Below are 16,553 nucleotides of genomic sequence, written 5' to 3'. Positions count from 1 at the left end.
GTTTTGATGCGTAGGTAAGAACCGTTCTTGCTAAGCCCGTAGCAGCCACGTAAAACTTGCAACAACAAAGTAGAGGACGTCTAACTTGTTTTTGCAGGGCATGTTGTGATGTGATATGGTCAAGACGTGATTATAAATTGTTGTATGAGATGATCATGTTTTGTAACACAGTTATCGGCAACTGGCAGGAGCCATATGGTTGTCGCTTTATTGTATGAAATGCAATCGCCATGTAATTGCTTTACTTTATGACTAAGCGGTAGCGATAGTCGTAGAAGCAATAGTTGGCGAGACGACAACGATGCTTCGCTAGAGATCAAGGTGTCAAGCCGGTGACGATGGTGATCATGACGGTGCTTTGGAGATGGAGATCAAAGGCACAAGATGATGATGGCCATATCATGTCACATATTTTGATTGCATGTGATGTTTATCATTTATGCATCTTATTTTGCTTAGTTTGGCGGTAGCTTTATAAGATGATCCCTTACTAAAATTTCAAGGTATAAGTGTTCTCCCTTAGTATGCACCATTGCGACATTTCTTTGTGCTGAGACACCACGTGATGATCGGGTGTGATAAGCTCTACGTTCACATACAACGGGTGCAAGCCAGTTTTGCACACGCAGAATACTCGGGTTAAACTTGATGAGCCTAGCATATGCAGATATGGCCTCGGAACACTGGAGACCGAAAGGTCGAACGTGAATCATATAGTAGATATGATCAACATAGTGATGTTCAGCATTGAAACTACTCCATCTCACGTGATGATCGGACATGGTTTAGTTGATTTGGATCACGTGATCATTTAGATGACTCGAGGGATGTCTATCTAAGTGGGAGTTCTTATGTAATATGATTAATTGAACTTTAATTTATCATGAACTTAGTCCTGATAGTATTTGCATAACTATGTTGTAGATCAATAGCTCGCGATGTAGCTCCCCGTTTATTTTTTGATATGTTCCTAGAGAAAAATAAGTTGAAAAATGATAGTAGCAATGATGCGGACTTGGTCCATGATCTGAGGATTATCCTCATTGCTGCACAGAAGAATTATGTCCTTGATGCACCGCTAGGTGACAGAACTATTGCAGGAGCAGATGCAGACGTTATGAACGTTTGGCAAGATCGATATGATGACTACTTGATAGTTTAGTGCACCATGATTTACGGCTTAGAACCGGGACTTCAAAAATGTTTTGAACGCGACGGAGCATATAAGATCTTCCAAGAATTGGTATTTCATACTCATGCCCGTGTCGAGAGGTATGAGACCTCCGACAGTACTTTTCCTACAAGATGGAGGAGAATAGCTCAACCAGTGAGCATGTGCTTAGATTGTCTGGGTACTACAATCACTTGAATCAAGTGGGAGTTAATCTTCCAGATAAGATAGTGATTGACCAAATTCTCTAGTCACTATCACCGAGTTACTAGAACTTCGTGATGAACTATAATATGCAAGGGATAACGGAAACAATTCCCAAGCTCTTCGCGATGCTGAAATCGGCAAAGGTAGAAATCAAGAAAAAGCATCAAGTGTTGATGGTTGACAAGACCACTAGTTTCAAGTAAAAGGGCAAGGGAAAGAAAGGGAACTTCAAGAAGAATGGCAAGCAAGTTGCCACTCCCATGAAGAAGCCCAAAGCTAGACCCAAGCCTGAAACTGAGTGCTTCTACTGCAAAGGAAATGGTCACTGGAAGTGGGACTGCCCTAGATACTTGGCGGATAAGAAGGATGGCAAAGTGAACAAAGGTATATTGGATATACATGTTATGGATGTGTACTTTACTAGTGTTTATAGCAACACCTCGGTATTTGATACTGGTTCAGTTGCTAAGAATAGTAACTCGAAACGGGAGTTGCAAAATAAACAGAGACTAGTTAAGGGCGAGGTGATGATGTGTGTTGGAAGTGATTCCAAGGTTGATAAGATCACCATCGCACACTCCCTTTACCTTTGGGATTAGTGTTGAACCTAAAATAAATGTTATTTGGTGTTTGCGTTGAGCATGAATATGATTGGATCATGTTTATTGCAATACGGTTATTCAAGTCAACAAATAATTGTTGTTCTATTTACATGAATAAAACCTTCGATGGTCATACACTCAATATAAATGGTTTATTGAATCTCGATTGTAGTGATACACATATTCATAATATTGATGCCAAAAGATGCAAAGTTAATAATGATAGTGCAACTTATCTGTGGCACTGCCGTTTAGGTCATATTGGTGTAAAGCGCATGAAGAAACTCCATGCTGATGGGCTTTTGGAATCACTTGATTATGAATCACTTGATGCTTGCGAACCATGCCTCATGGGCAAGATGACTAAGACTCCGTTTGTCGGCGTTCTGGGAACGGGGGTCCCCAGACTTGCCTGCCTGCGGCCCATGGTGTGGCTCTGCTAGCGGCCCGTTGCGGCCCATCTTCACCAGCAAACGCTCAAGACCCTCGCGAGGGGCCAAGCCTCACGAGGAGGACGATGCAAGACCTCCTCGGGAGTGGCCTCCCCAGGCTGGCTCGCGAGGGGTGGAGAGATCAAGGCAAGGCGAACCTCGCGAGGTTCCAATGACGTAAGTCATGATAACCAAGGCCAGGCGGGCGCCAGCGCGCATAGTGTCCTCGCTTCCTCTTTGGTGCCAAGCGCAGGCGAGGAGTACCGAGGCATCATGCAAAGGTTTCCTTATCGGTGCAACGAGACCAAGACCAGCAAGACGACAGGACGGAGGTCACCGTGGAGCCCAAGGCGGTGTCACCACCAGAGCCTTTGGCAGGCGAAGACCACCTTTAGTCAGGATAGCTTGTACTAGCTGTCCCCCTTCAAATTTGGCCGTTGTTGGATCCCTTCCCGCTCAATATTTGGGAAGAGGACCAGGGCCTCTATAAATAGGACTAGCCACCACAGTAGGAGGCAACTCATCCGGGACGAGTGGAGAACTCACCTTGAACAGATCCATCCCATCCTCACACCCACCAAGCACAAGAACACCTCTCCTCAGGAGGCTGTTCTCCCCCTTGTACTGTTCATCCTCAGCCCAAGAGGCAATCCACCACACACACTGGAGTAGGGTATTACACCACAATGGTGGCCCGAACCAGTATAAATCTTGTGTCCCTTGTGTTGCGAGTTCGTCGAGCTAAGCTTTGAGATCGCGGCGAGGTCGAGGGCCTAATTAGGTAGGGGGAGATCTTCGTGCGCACCCCAGTGTTCGAAGCTCAAGGGTTTTGCCGGAACCCGAAATCCGACATTTGGCGCGCTAGGTAGGGGTGCACCGAAGCTTTCCTTTCGTCGATCCGCGTCCCATCACTTCACCGTCTCCATGGCAGACGCTCGCCGAGCTCGCGCTGAGCGCCGGGCCGCCCTCGCCTCCCATGTTGCTCAGACAGCTCCTGTCGGTGGGCCACCCCGTCGTTCTCCGTCGCCTGCCGCCAACGCCGCCACCGGACCGGCGGCGAACGAGCAACAAGCGTCCTCGCTGCACCCCTCGGTGCGGCGGGACGGCCGCACCGCCACTCTGTCGTTGACCCCGGCCGACTCGTCGTCTCACGCCCGTCGCGCTCCCACGGACGCGCAGGTCGCGCTGTGCATGGCGCGCGAACTCCTGCGCTACCGCCCCATCGACGACCTCTATGAGGACTGGCTGGACCACATGGCCGAGCTCGTCAGCGTCGTAGGGGGCTGCCTCGCTGCCTCGCCCTCCGCCAACTGCGGGTGACGTGGCCCATGGAGCACCACCGCCACCACCTCCGCACCAAGACGGCGTACTGGCGCCAAGGCGTGCAGCCCCCCGGCGCGACCCGCCGCGTCGGGCACCCGTGCGCGAAGAAGGAAGCTGCCAAGAAGTTCCTCGTCCGCAAGAAAACGCTCCCGCGCTCCCAGAACCACTACGACAAGACTGTGCGCCGCCTGTGGTGGCGGTGCGCGGACATCAAGGGCAGGCTCCACATCTGCTAAGGGTCCCAGTGGCCACCGCCGGCTGCCGCGCCTTCACTCCTGAGCTGCGTAGCGTCGCATGGCCGGGCAAGTTCAAGCCAGACCTGCCTTCTCGCTACGACGACACCCCCGACCCCGCGGAGTTCCTACGGCTCTACGAACTGAGCATCGAGGCGGCCAACGGCGACGAAAAAGTCATGGTGAACCGGTTCCCCATGGCTCTCAAGGATGGCGCCCGCTCATGGCTCCTTAACCTGCCTCCGAGCTCAATCTCCTCCTGGAACGAGATGCGCGACCGCTTCGTCGCCAACTTCCAGGGCACTCGCGACCGCCCTCCTGCCGCGGGTGACCTGCACCGCATCAAGCAGCAGCCAGGGGAGACCCTCCAGAAGTACATCCAGCGCTTCAACAATGTTCGCCTTAAGATCCCCAAGATGACGGTCGAGGCCATCATCTCTGCGTTCTCCAATGGCGTCCGCGACGTAAGATGAAGGAGGAGCTCGCCATCCACGAGGAGTTGTGCACATCCCTGGAGCTGTTCAACCTGGCGACCAAGTGTGCAAAGGCTGAGGAAGGGCACCTTTCCCTTCTCAAGCTCCCAGCTGCCGACCTAGAGGAGAAGAAAGCCAAGGCCAAGGACGTGAACCGCAAGGGGTGGCTGTACTCACGGCGGAGCCGGACACGAAGCGCGGCCGCGACCAACCTGAGTCATCCAAGAGCAGTCGGCTGTTCTGCGCCTTCCACAACGTTCACAGCCACAACACCAACGACTGTCAGGAGCTCAGGGCCATTCGAGATGGACGCCTCGGTCGACGCCTCGAGCGCAACGACTGGGGCTACGGCCGAGGAGGAGGATGTGGCGGAGGACGCTGGGACGACCGTGGCCCTCGCCAGGAGTGGCGTGACCGGCCTCGCGAGGACCGCTGGCAGGACCAACCTCGCGAGGGCGCCTAGAGGGATCAGCCTCGCGAGGACCGTCCTCAGGGCAATGCTGGGCTTCCTCCGCTGCCGCCACCACCAAGAAGGAATGACGACCACCACCAGGACGAGGGGGCTGGGGTCTTCCAGGAGCCGAGGGCTATCGCCTGCATCCTGGGCGGAGCTCAGGCCCCAGCCTCTCAGCGCATCTTCAACCAGTTTTCTCGTGAGGTGAACGCAGTCCTCCCCAGGCTCGAGGCCACACGCTCGCTTAGGTGGTCCAAATGCGCCATCACCTTCAGTTCGGCAGATCAGCTCAAGTGCGCAGCCACCACTAGCACTCTCCCGATGCTCTGCTCACCCGTCATCAGCAACGTACAAGTCACCAAGACCCTCATCGACGGCGACGCAGGGCTCAACATCCTGTCCGTCGAGACGTTCGACAGCCTTCAAGTGCCCTACGATCAGCTTCAGCCTACCAAGCCCTTCTCAGGAGTGACCGACGGTTCCACCACACCGATAGGGCGGTCCGCCTCCCTGTCACCTTCGGACAGCGCACAACTACCGCACCGAGCTCATCGACTTCGACGTTGCCCACATCCGTCTGCCATACAATGCCATCCTCGGGTATCCGGCCCTGGCCAAGTTCATGGCAGTGACTCACCACGGCTACAACGTCCTCAAGATGTCAGGAAGCGGCGGAATCATCACAGTCCCCTGCGAAGAAAGAGATGTGGTGTGCTCCCTTGAGCGCGCCTTCCAAGCAGCGTCCATCGAATACCCCGACAACAATGCAGCATAGTACCCTCCTGAGGTCGTCCCCAAGAAGAAGAAGCAGCTACTCCGCACTGGGCCTCAGGAGGACGGCGCCGCAGGTGGAGCCACGTCGGGATCAGCGCCCGCGCCTGGGGCGCCTCCCTCCCTCGCATAGGAAGGCGCACCCGGCGCCCTCCTTGGGTAGGGCTCGGGGTCTCTCTTCTAGAGGGCCTCAGACCTTGCCAACATCACGAGGGAGGCGCTCGGGCACCACGTGGAGGCGTGCTTTGCAGCACGCTTCCCTCAGGAGGACACCGGACGAGGAGCGCCCGGCGCTCAGGAGTTCATTGCCAAGACCACTCAGGAACTGCAAGATGCAAGAGCCATGCGCGGCGACCGTCGCTCACCTGGCGCGGCTCCCCATCCCAGCGAGGATGGCGGGCTGCGTGTCTGCATCGACATCCCAGGGCTCAACAGGGCCGCGTCTCAAGAGCTTTTCTGGCCTTCACGCGTGGGACGCTGCGAGGGCCCGCCTCACAGCTATGTTCGCATGCCTTTTGGCCTGCCGAGCGTGGCGTCCGCCTTCCAGCGCAACCTGCGGAGCATCCTGGCGGCTCAAGAGGCCGACATCGCGCGGTCCTGGCGGAGACGGAGACGGCCCTCAAGGAACCGCCTGGACCCCCAGAGCCTCCCGAGGCTCAGGGCCCTGGTGGCTCGTGAGGAGCAACCCCTTCATCATGCGTCTTCAGCTGCCTCAACACCCCTTCAACGACAGAACCAGGTGACATCTCCCAAGTTTATTTAGCTGGGAGCGCCCCTCGGGCTGCATCATTCTCAGGCCGCATGGGTCCGTCCCTGTGGCATGTATCCCTTTACATCTTTAGCTTACCTTGCTGGGGGCGCCCCTCAGGCTGCATCATCCCCGAGCCGCTCGGGCCCAGCCCAGCGGCATGTATTGTTCTTGCATTTGCCTAAGCTAGTTCGCTTTTCATGCATAATCTGTCTGTGGTTATCACCTGCTTGGCTGTCACCCACCACGGGAGCCGCGCGCCGATTGTCTTTCTTTAGGACCCTTCGCGTGAGAGGGGTAGGCACGGTGCCTGTGCTCGGGCCCGTCCCTACAGCATCGATAAATCCAACGGCTGAGCTCTGTCTGGCGGGCCGGCCCCGTTCATGTCACCTCCTGGGGTCGCTGGTGCTTGGTCTTCTCACGCGGTAACCTCAGGAGATTCATCCGGCGCAGGTTGTCTAACCACCTCGCAGGACCACCACAACTATCAAGAATCAAGACCAGGCGCAACCCGCCTTGAGGTAGGGCCTCGTGAGTCCCGCGCTGGCTCATGAGTGCCCAGACACACCTCGTCTAGCCCTGCCGTGCAAGCCACGTGTCAGGGCGGGGCAGTACATGCCCCGGGGGCTCTCCGCAGTAGGGACTCCCCTCCCACGTACCAGTGGAAGCACCATGCTCCGCGCTGGCCGTCGACACTGCCGAGGAGCCGCTATGCCCGTGCAAGTGCAGAAGCGCTATGCTCCGCGCTGGTGATAAACAACTGAGGGCGGCCCCATGGCCGTATCAACCTCAGGGAGCCCTTGAGCTCAGTGTCCGGCCTCACCGCAACACCTCCCCTTAGGATAGTTGCGCGAGGGGGCTGGGCACGGGTTCTGCGCTCGGGCCACGCCCAAGCGTACGCCACCTAGCCAGGTCCCCCGGACCTGGTCGTCACGTGCCCCTCCCGAGCCGAGCCTCGGCGAGGACAAAGGTATGGAGGTCATTTGAGCGTCAAGGGGGACTCCTGAGCATAGCGACTCAGGAGCCTAACTGGTCACGTAGCCCCTCACTCCTTGGTCTCGTCCTGGTCTCCGGACGACCCAACGGTGGCTGAGGTATGCGCGTGGCCGGGCCCTGCCGACGTAGAATACTAGACCTATTCCTGCGTCTCCTTCTTATAAGCTGTTTGCGCGTCAAGGGGGACTTCTGAGCATCGCGACTCGGTAGCCTAACTGGTCACGTAGCCCCTCACTCCTTGGTCTCGTCCTGGTCTCCGGACGACCCAACGGCGGGTATGTGCGGGGCCGGGCCCTGCTGACGTAGAACGAAAAGCAAATAGGAAGAAAATCACAAGTCTCAAGCAATTATTACAAGACATATTGTTCTCACAATACCAAACGCAAGTTTAAACGCCTCCACGAGGCATGATGCATGTTGCAGGAGTAAAACAGGAAAGCAGCCGCGAGCAAGTCATCCCTGGACGTCGCCGTTGCCCGCAAGGGGTGCTCCCTCCTTGGTGGCATTGCCTTCACCTGTACCACCGGCCAGAGCTACAAGATCGGTAGCACCGCCGGTCAAAGGCGCGGGAGCGAAGGCGCGGAATTTCTTCAGCAAGGCCTCCGCCTGACTCTTATTACTCTTTATTCCTTCATCCACCGTAAGATAACCCAAAACTTGAAAACTTCAATCATACAAAACTCAACAAAACCTTCGTGAGATCCGTTAGTATAAGAAAACAAATCACTACTATAAGTACTGTTGCCACCCATTCATATTTTATTCTTGCATTATATCTATTGTATTCCAACTTTTCTAAAGCAAAAACTCATCAAAGAAAACCATAGAATCATCAAAACAAGCACACAATGCAAAGAAAATAGAATCTGTCAAAAACAGAACAGTCTGTAGCAATCTGAATTGTTCTAATAATTATGTAACTCCCAAAATCCTGAAAGATTAGGACGACCTGAGCAATTTGTATATCAATCTACTGTAAAAACTTCAGAATTTTTCGTCACATCTGTGATTTTTAAAAATTGTAACTCTGGACGCAAAAGTTTATGTTTTCCTCAGCAAGATTAAACAACTATCACTCAAGAAGATCCTAAAGGCTTTACTTGGCACAAACACTAATTAAAACACAAAAGACACAATCATAACAGTAGCATAATTGTGCAAACACTCAAGAACAGAAAGCAAAAAGAAAAAATAAATTTTATTCATTGGGTTGCCTCCCAACAAGCGCTATTGTTTCACGCCCCTAGCTAGGCATAAAGCAATGATCTAAGTTTTGTCATATTTCTTCTTAATTTCTTTAGACGTGTTCTCGCCATGAGGTTTTGTAAAAACAACATAAAACATATCGTCCATAGAAACCTTAGCACTATTAAATTGCCCATTATCATAACCCCGTTGATTTCCGGCAACAATCCAAGAGTAATGTTGATTAACATTATTGAAAACTTGTTGGATTACATCTAGAATGGGGACTTCCTTTTCAAGATTCTCATCAAAGATTTTATTATCCCCAAGCAAATGTCTTAACGCATAATCACTATTACAAAGAATTTCATCTATCACGGGCTTTTCACGATTCATACCATAAAAATCAAAGATTTCCCTAGTTTCCCGTATTATGTAGTCAATTTCATTCATAAGAACGAGGGTGGCCAACTTTTTAGCTTTAGGATTCTTTATAACGGGAAGCTCAAAAAACAATCTTTGCAAAGTAGGATGAGTACGGATAAATTTACTTTCAAGTTTCAAAACTAGTGCTGAAATAGCATCCGCATAAGATCTAGTAGTTCTAAGTATAGGAGCATCATCAAGACTCAGATTTCCAACACAATTAAAAAATTTCTTGGATACATTCTTTTCCCATAACATTCTCCGGCCCGAAGATAAAAGTTTAAGCATCCAGATTGCCCGTACGTCCAATCTTAGGAGTTAGGCCATCATCTGTTGGTGGCATACCAAAATCACTCATGATTGCAGGCAAAGGATAGATCTAACAAGAAAACAGCAAACGAAAAAGAGGGCGAATAAAACGGCAAATTTTTGTGAAGTGGGGAGAGGAAACGAGAGGCAAAGGGCAAATAATGTAAATTGTGAGGGGATGAGATTTGTGATTAGGAACCTGGTAGATGTTGAAGGTCCTCCCCGGCAACGGCGCCATAAATTCCTTTTGATGCGGCTTGAAGCTACGTCGGTATTTCCCCAAAGAGGAAGGGATGATGCGGCACAGCGACGATAGGTATTTCCCTCAGTGATGAGATCAAGGTTATCGAACCAGTAGGAGAACCAAGCAACACTACGTAAACAACACATGCACACAAATAAAAAATACTCGCAACCCGACGTATTAAAAGGGGTTGTCAATCCCTTTCGGGTAATGGCGCCAGAAATTGGCAAACGGACGTGAGAGAGTTGTAAATATTGATAGATCGAATACCAAATGAAATAAGTGCAGCAAGGTATTTTTGTATTTTTGGTTTAATAGATCTGAAAATAAAAGCAAAGAAAAATAGATCGCAAAGGCAGATATATTAAAGAAGAGACCCGGGGGCCGTAGGTTTCACTAGTGGCTTCTCTCGAGAAAAATAGCAAACGGTGGGTAAACAAATTACTATTGGGCAATTGATAGAACTTCAAATAATCATGACGATATCCAGGCAATGATCATTATATAGGCATCACGTCCAAGATTAGTAGACCGACTCCTGCCTGCATCTACTACTATTACTCCACACATCGACCGCTATCCAGCATGCATCTAGTGTATTAAGTTCATGGAGAAACGGAGTAATGCAATAAGAACGATGACATGATGTAGACAAGATCTATTTATGTAGAAATAGAAACCATCGTTTTATCCTTAGTAGCAACGATACATACGTGTCGGTTCCCCTTCTGTCACTGGGATCAACCACCACAAGATCGAACCCACTACAAAGCACCTCTTCCAATTGCAAGATAAATAGATCAAGTTGGCCAAACAAAACCCAAATATCGGAGAATAAATACGAGGCTATAAGCAATCATGCATTTAAGATATCAAAGAAACTCAAATAACTTTCATGGATAAAAAGATAGATCTGATCATAAACTCAAAGTTCATCGGATCCCAACAAACACACCACAAAAAGAGTTACATCATATGGATCTCAAAGAGACCATTGTATTGAGAATCAAACAAGAGAGAGGAAGTCATCTAGCTACTAACTACGGACCCGAAGGTCTACAAAGAACTACTCACGCATCATCGGAGAGGCACCAATGGAAGTGGTGAAAACCCCTCTGTGATGGTGTCTAGATTGGATCTGGTGGTTCTGGACTCTGCAGCGGCTAGAATTGATTTTCGTCGACTCCCCTAGGGTTTCTGGAATATTGGGGTATTTATAGAGCAAAGAGGCGGTTCAGGGGGCACCCGAGGTGGGCACAACCCACCTGGGCGCGCCTGGGGGCCCAGGCGCGCCCTGGTGGGTTGTGCTCCCCTCGGAGCACCCCCCCCCCCCCAGGTGCTTCTCCGGCCCACTGGATGTCTTCTGGTCCAAAAACAATCCACAAAAAGTTTCACTGTGTTTGAACTCCGTTCGGTGTTGATTTCCTGCGATGTAAAACACATGCAGAAAACAACAACTGGCACTTGGCACTATGTCAAAGGTTAGTACCAAAAAATGATATAAAATGATTATAAAACATCCAAGAATGATAATATAACAGCATGGAATAATAAAAAATTATAGATACGTTGAAGACGTATCAGCAGTATGATGATCACCACCCACAACTCTTTGTGTTCTACTCGTGCATATCATCTATGCATAGACCTTTATCGGTCAAACCGTAATGACAACATACATTATTCCCTTTGTCATTGGTATGTTACTTGCCCGAGATTCGATCGTCGGTATCTTTATACCTAGTTCAATCTCGTTACCGGCAAGTCTCTTTAATCGTTCCATAATGCATCATCCCGCAACTAACTCATTAGTCACATTGCTTGCAAGGCTTATTATGATGTGCATTACCGAGAGGGCCCAGAGATACCTCTCCGATACTCGGAGTGACAAATCCTAATCTAGATCTATGCCAACCCAACAAACACCTTCAGAGATACCTGTAGAGCATCTTTATAATCACCCAGTTACGTTGTGACGTTTGATAGCACACAAGGTATACCTCCGGTATTCGGGAGTTGCATAATCTCATAGTCAAAGGAATATGTATATGTCATGAAGAAAGAAGTAGCAATAAAACTTATCGATCATTATGCTAAGCTAACAGATGGGTCTTGTCCATCACATCATTCTCCTAATGATGTGATCCCGTTCATCAAATGACAACACATGTCTATGGTTAGGAAACTTAACCATCTTTGATCAACGAGCTAGTCTAGTAGAGGCTTACTATGGACACTATGTTTTGTCTATGTATCCACACATGTATCAAGTTTCTGGTTAATACAATTCTAGCATGAATAATAAACATTTATCATGATATAAGGAAATATAAATAACAACTTTATTATTGCATCTAGGGCATATTTCCTTCATGCTCATGATGGTCGACGATAGAAGTCTTCCCACCTACAGCTCCATCTCCAATGTTTGCCGTACACGGGTGTCGGTGTCAAAACTGGCTGATCTCGGGTAGGGGGTCCCGAGCTGTGGATCTTGGATCGATGGGTAACAGGAGACGAAAGAAACGGTGTTTACCTAGGTTCGGGCCCTCTTGATAGAGGTAAAACCGTACGTCATGCTCTCGTTTATATTGATGATGATGTATCAAGTACATAGTTGATCTACCTCGAGATCATAGGTTGTGGTCTAAATCCTAGGGGTATGATGAGTGTATGAATATATCTATGACTAGCCTGGCCTTGGCTTATATAATGTACCAGAGGCCTAGGATAACAACTTAACAAGAGTCCTAGTCAGCTACGTCGGTGGAGAGGAGTCCTTGTCTTGATCACCAAGTCTTGTGAAATCTTCCTCGTATATGTCATGGGCTGCTTGAAGTAGCCCAATAGTGAACCGCCATGGGGGTCCTCGGCCCGGTCCACCTGGTCAGGAGACAACATGGTGTGTACCCCCTAGTCCAGGACACCGTCAATGGGCGTGACCTCCTCCATCCTCAGCCGACGATCGTCGATGGGCTGGTGCCCTCCCCTGTTCCAACCACAGGAGGAGCTGGTGGTGAGGAGGTGGAGGTACCATGCCACAGGAGGAGCTGTTGGTGCTCGCGGAGGCGGCGCGCTAGAGGATGAGCTGCTGCTTGGAGAGAATTGAAGAGGTTGGCAATTTCATTTTCCACTGGCTCCACCACTGTCGAGCGGCTCGCGCAGATGTCCAAGTAGGAAGTTCCTGCTGCTCTGATGGTATGCATGCTCTCTCCACCTTTTGCGATTCTTCTTTGCCCCCCAGATTATGTGTAGTGTTTGCTTGGTGATTGGATTAGTTGCTATGAGTGAGGAGTTAACATAACAACACGGCAATTTTAGAAGTCTTGTAATAGTTACCTGGCAAATTCATGATAATTTGACTTATAGCACATGGCAATTATGTGTAAAATGGAAGGACTAATCGGCAATTTTAGGTGTAATTGTGTTCTCTAGATTTTTTACCATGGAAATTTTGCCATTTGTTTACAGGGTTGCTTGGTGATTGGATTAGTCGATACAAAAATCGATGGGGCTCACACATCATCATGGCAATGTTTGGAAATCTTGTAACTAGTTGCATGACAAATTCATGAAAAATTGATTTTATAGCACATGGAAATTTTGTGAAAAATGAATGGAATGATCACACGAAATTTCTTAGGTCTAATTCATGTTCTCTAGAATTTTTCCATGGCAACTTTGCCATTATTTTAGGGAATAAAAAAATTTGTTCTCTTTTGTTAACGGTTTACCGTTTCTGAATAGTTGCCATGTGTCAACATTTTTCCCATGGCATCTCCCCTTTTGTGATTATGTAACTCAACATCTTTTTATTTGTTTCTAATGGCAAATCAAAGTATTTTTAAACCATGGCAAAAAAAATGTAATATGTTGCCATGGTAAATTTCTTTCGTTATAGACCATGGCTAATTCATTTTTTATAGACAAATGGTAGATGCAACATGGAAATTTCAATTTTTATGGACCATGGTAAATCTTCATTTTCAAAAATTTGACATGTTTTTCAGAGAACAAAATTCCAAAACTTTGACAAGTTTTGAAAACATTTTGTCTACATCATGGTAATTTCACCATGTCAAGTAACATGTTGTATAGTAGTGCCAAGGCAATTTTTACATCATGGAAAATTTGCATTCTTTTAGTTCATTGACATGGTAAGTTTTGAAAACATTTGTGTCTTGAAAACCATAGCAAGTTTTAGATAATTATTTTTGTAGTGGTCATATGCGTGGTGTAGGCAAATTTACTTCATGCACCATGGCAATTTCATTTTTATTATCATGGAAAATTTAATTCATGGACCATGGCAAATTCGTTTTCGTATCATGGCAATATTTTTTCATGTGCCATGTCAATATCATTTCTCAATCATGGCAATCTTACTTTATGTATCATGGCAAACTTAATTTATGTACCATGGCAAGTTTAATTCAAGTACCATGGCAAATGTCTTCTTTTGTATCATGGCAAAATTATTTTACATGACAAATTTTCTTATACAAAGCATCACAATTATAATAAAAATACAATGGAAATTAATATTGGAATAGCCATTTTTTGGAATACATCATAGACATTATTTTTGGAATAATCACACGACCAAATGTATGGAAATTTGATTATCATAACATCTTTTTCCTTTGGAGGACATGGCAATTTTTACTTCTCTAGCATGGTAAATTTACTAAATTTACTTTTATTGTCATGGTAAAAAAATAATTTATTGCCATGGCAAATTTCACTTTTTATTGTTGCCATGGCAAATTTACCTTTATTGTCATAGCAATATTACTTTAACATACATGGAAAATTCTTTACTTTTTATTTTGCCATGACAAAGTAACTTCGATGGACCATTGCAAATTTACTTATATTTTTTCCATGGCAAGTTTACTATAACATACATGGCAAATGCACTATTTTTGTATGTATTATTGGTAATCTTTCTTATATTTGATCAATGGCAAAATTTACGATAATTTTGTTTTTCATAAGTCATGGCAAATGCAAAACTGTTGCAATTGTGCTAGGTGTTTTTTGTTCATCTAGGAAAATCTTTTATTTGCTAGGTGCTTGTGTTCATTTTACCTACATTTCTGTTGCTGCGGCATATATATAAACGCAGTAACACACCGTGGTACATGCTTTGCGATTGAAAGATCTCAATCCCAAAGCAAAGCTTAAGAAGGTACATTTACTGTAGCCACAATTTATGAAAAAACTCTTGACCTGTGGTATAAACTTATTGGTATATGTAACTGATGCGAAGAATTATGTACTAATCTCTTTTGAAAGCAAAATATTCAGATGGAAGAATTAATTGAATTGTCATCGAAAAAGTTACTCGATTATGGGAAAGCCAGTTGAGATTTTTCTCCCAGCCTACAAAACAATTCCTCTTCGCGTATTTTCCATGTTATTGTATGTTTCACATTGTTCCAGATTTTTTTTTACTGCATGAGACAAGGAGGCACATTATCATATTTAGGCTCCTGGAATTACATCTTGTACATTAAATATTTGCTGACTATTTATGCTGGATACTGAATATCCTGGACCCAGTGAGTGACTCGGAGTGCAGAATCCCAAACCGTCAAAATGTACATCATTCTGTATATTAGAAGATGAAACACCGAGATGGCACAAAGGACGTCAGCTCAAACAAAACAAAGACGAAAAATTAGAACTGTATAGGACAACAAAAGAAGAACACGAGAAAGAGGCACTCATGGTAAAACTATGGCAGGCGGATGTGGCCGCAATATTTCCTCTTATCTTTATGCTTTAGTGGATCGTGGTATACTTCATCCATCCACCAAGATCACTATACTACAGTACCTCTTGTGCCTTATCTTGGACATTATTTTTTTTCTCTGTTCTTCTTTTACCCTCGCTATATGTACGGTTTTTGGCCCGGTTTTCCTTATAAAAGAGGCCGACTTGTTCAGGTTCTCAATATGGTTTAAATTGGAAACTGAATCAGTTTTCCTTATAAAAGAGGCCGACTTGTTCAGGTTCTCAATATGGTTTAAATTGGAAACTGAATCAGCCAAAGCCTAAGGGGTGACTCTTGAATTTTGGACTTTGGGTGGGAGAACTCTAGGGGGGGATTCTAAAAAATACATATTATACCTAGATATGTTAGTACCTTTCGAAGGTTGTTGTAAAAAACATATACCAAGATCGTTGTTACTTGATGTGGTTTAAAACTAAAGTTTTAAGCGTACCTACAAAGCTTGTGAGATTGTTGATGAACATAGAAAGTCTATTAAGCTGTATTAGTAACAATATGATAACCTATCCCAAATGATAAGTGCCACACGTGTGGTCCGAAGCACTCCGGACCTATAGAGAGAGCCAACTCGAGACACCGTATGATATACAGTAGTAGTAGATAAACTGCATGCATGCTGAGATGAGTCTTGATGCTCTGGCGGACTCACTTGTCACTGTCCTCTTCGCCACGGTTCAGCTTTTGGCAGCTTTCACTAGTAGAAAAAAGGCCTTTAGTCACGGTTCATAAGGGCCTTTAGTCCCGGTTCTGAAACTGGGACTAAAGGGTCGTTACTAAAGCCTCCCCCTTTAGTCCCGGTTCTTACACGAACCGGGACTAAAGGCCCTCCACGTGGCCGCTGCCTGGAGGTCCACCTTTAGTCCCGGTTGGTAACACCAACCGGTACTAAATGCAATTTTATGATTTTTTTATTCTTTTTTGATTTTTTTATTTTTAAATTTTTGAATTATTTTAACCTCCAATCTCTAATCACCCCTCATCACTGCTCAATTTAACCTCTAATCTCTAATCAACCCTCATCATTCCAAATCATCTAACTTCCCGGACGGTCACACATCACCTCACTACTCCAGCCTGAGCACGCTTAACTTTCGGGTTCTATTCTCCCTCGTTTCCAAGTCTGCACTTGTTGTTTTCCTGACAATAGTAAGATGTCAATCCTATTAACCCTCAGGAATTTAGC

This window comes from Aegilops tauschii, chromosome 4, assembly GCF_002575655.3.
Source record: "Aegilops tauschii subsp. strangulata cultivar AL8/78 chromosome 4, Aet v6.0, whole genome shotgun sequence".
NCBI lineage: Eukaryota > Viridiplantae > Streptophyta > Magnoliopsida > Poales > Poaceae > Aegilops > Aegilops tauschii.
The sequence above is the reverse complement of the archived record's forward strand: the minus strand, read 5'-3'. Positions refer to the sequence as shown.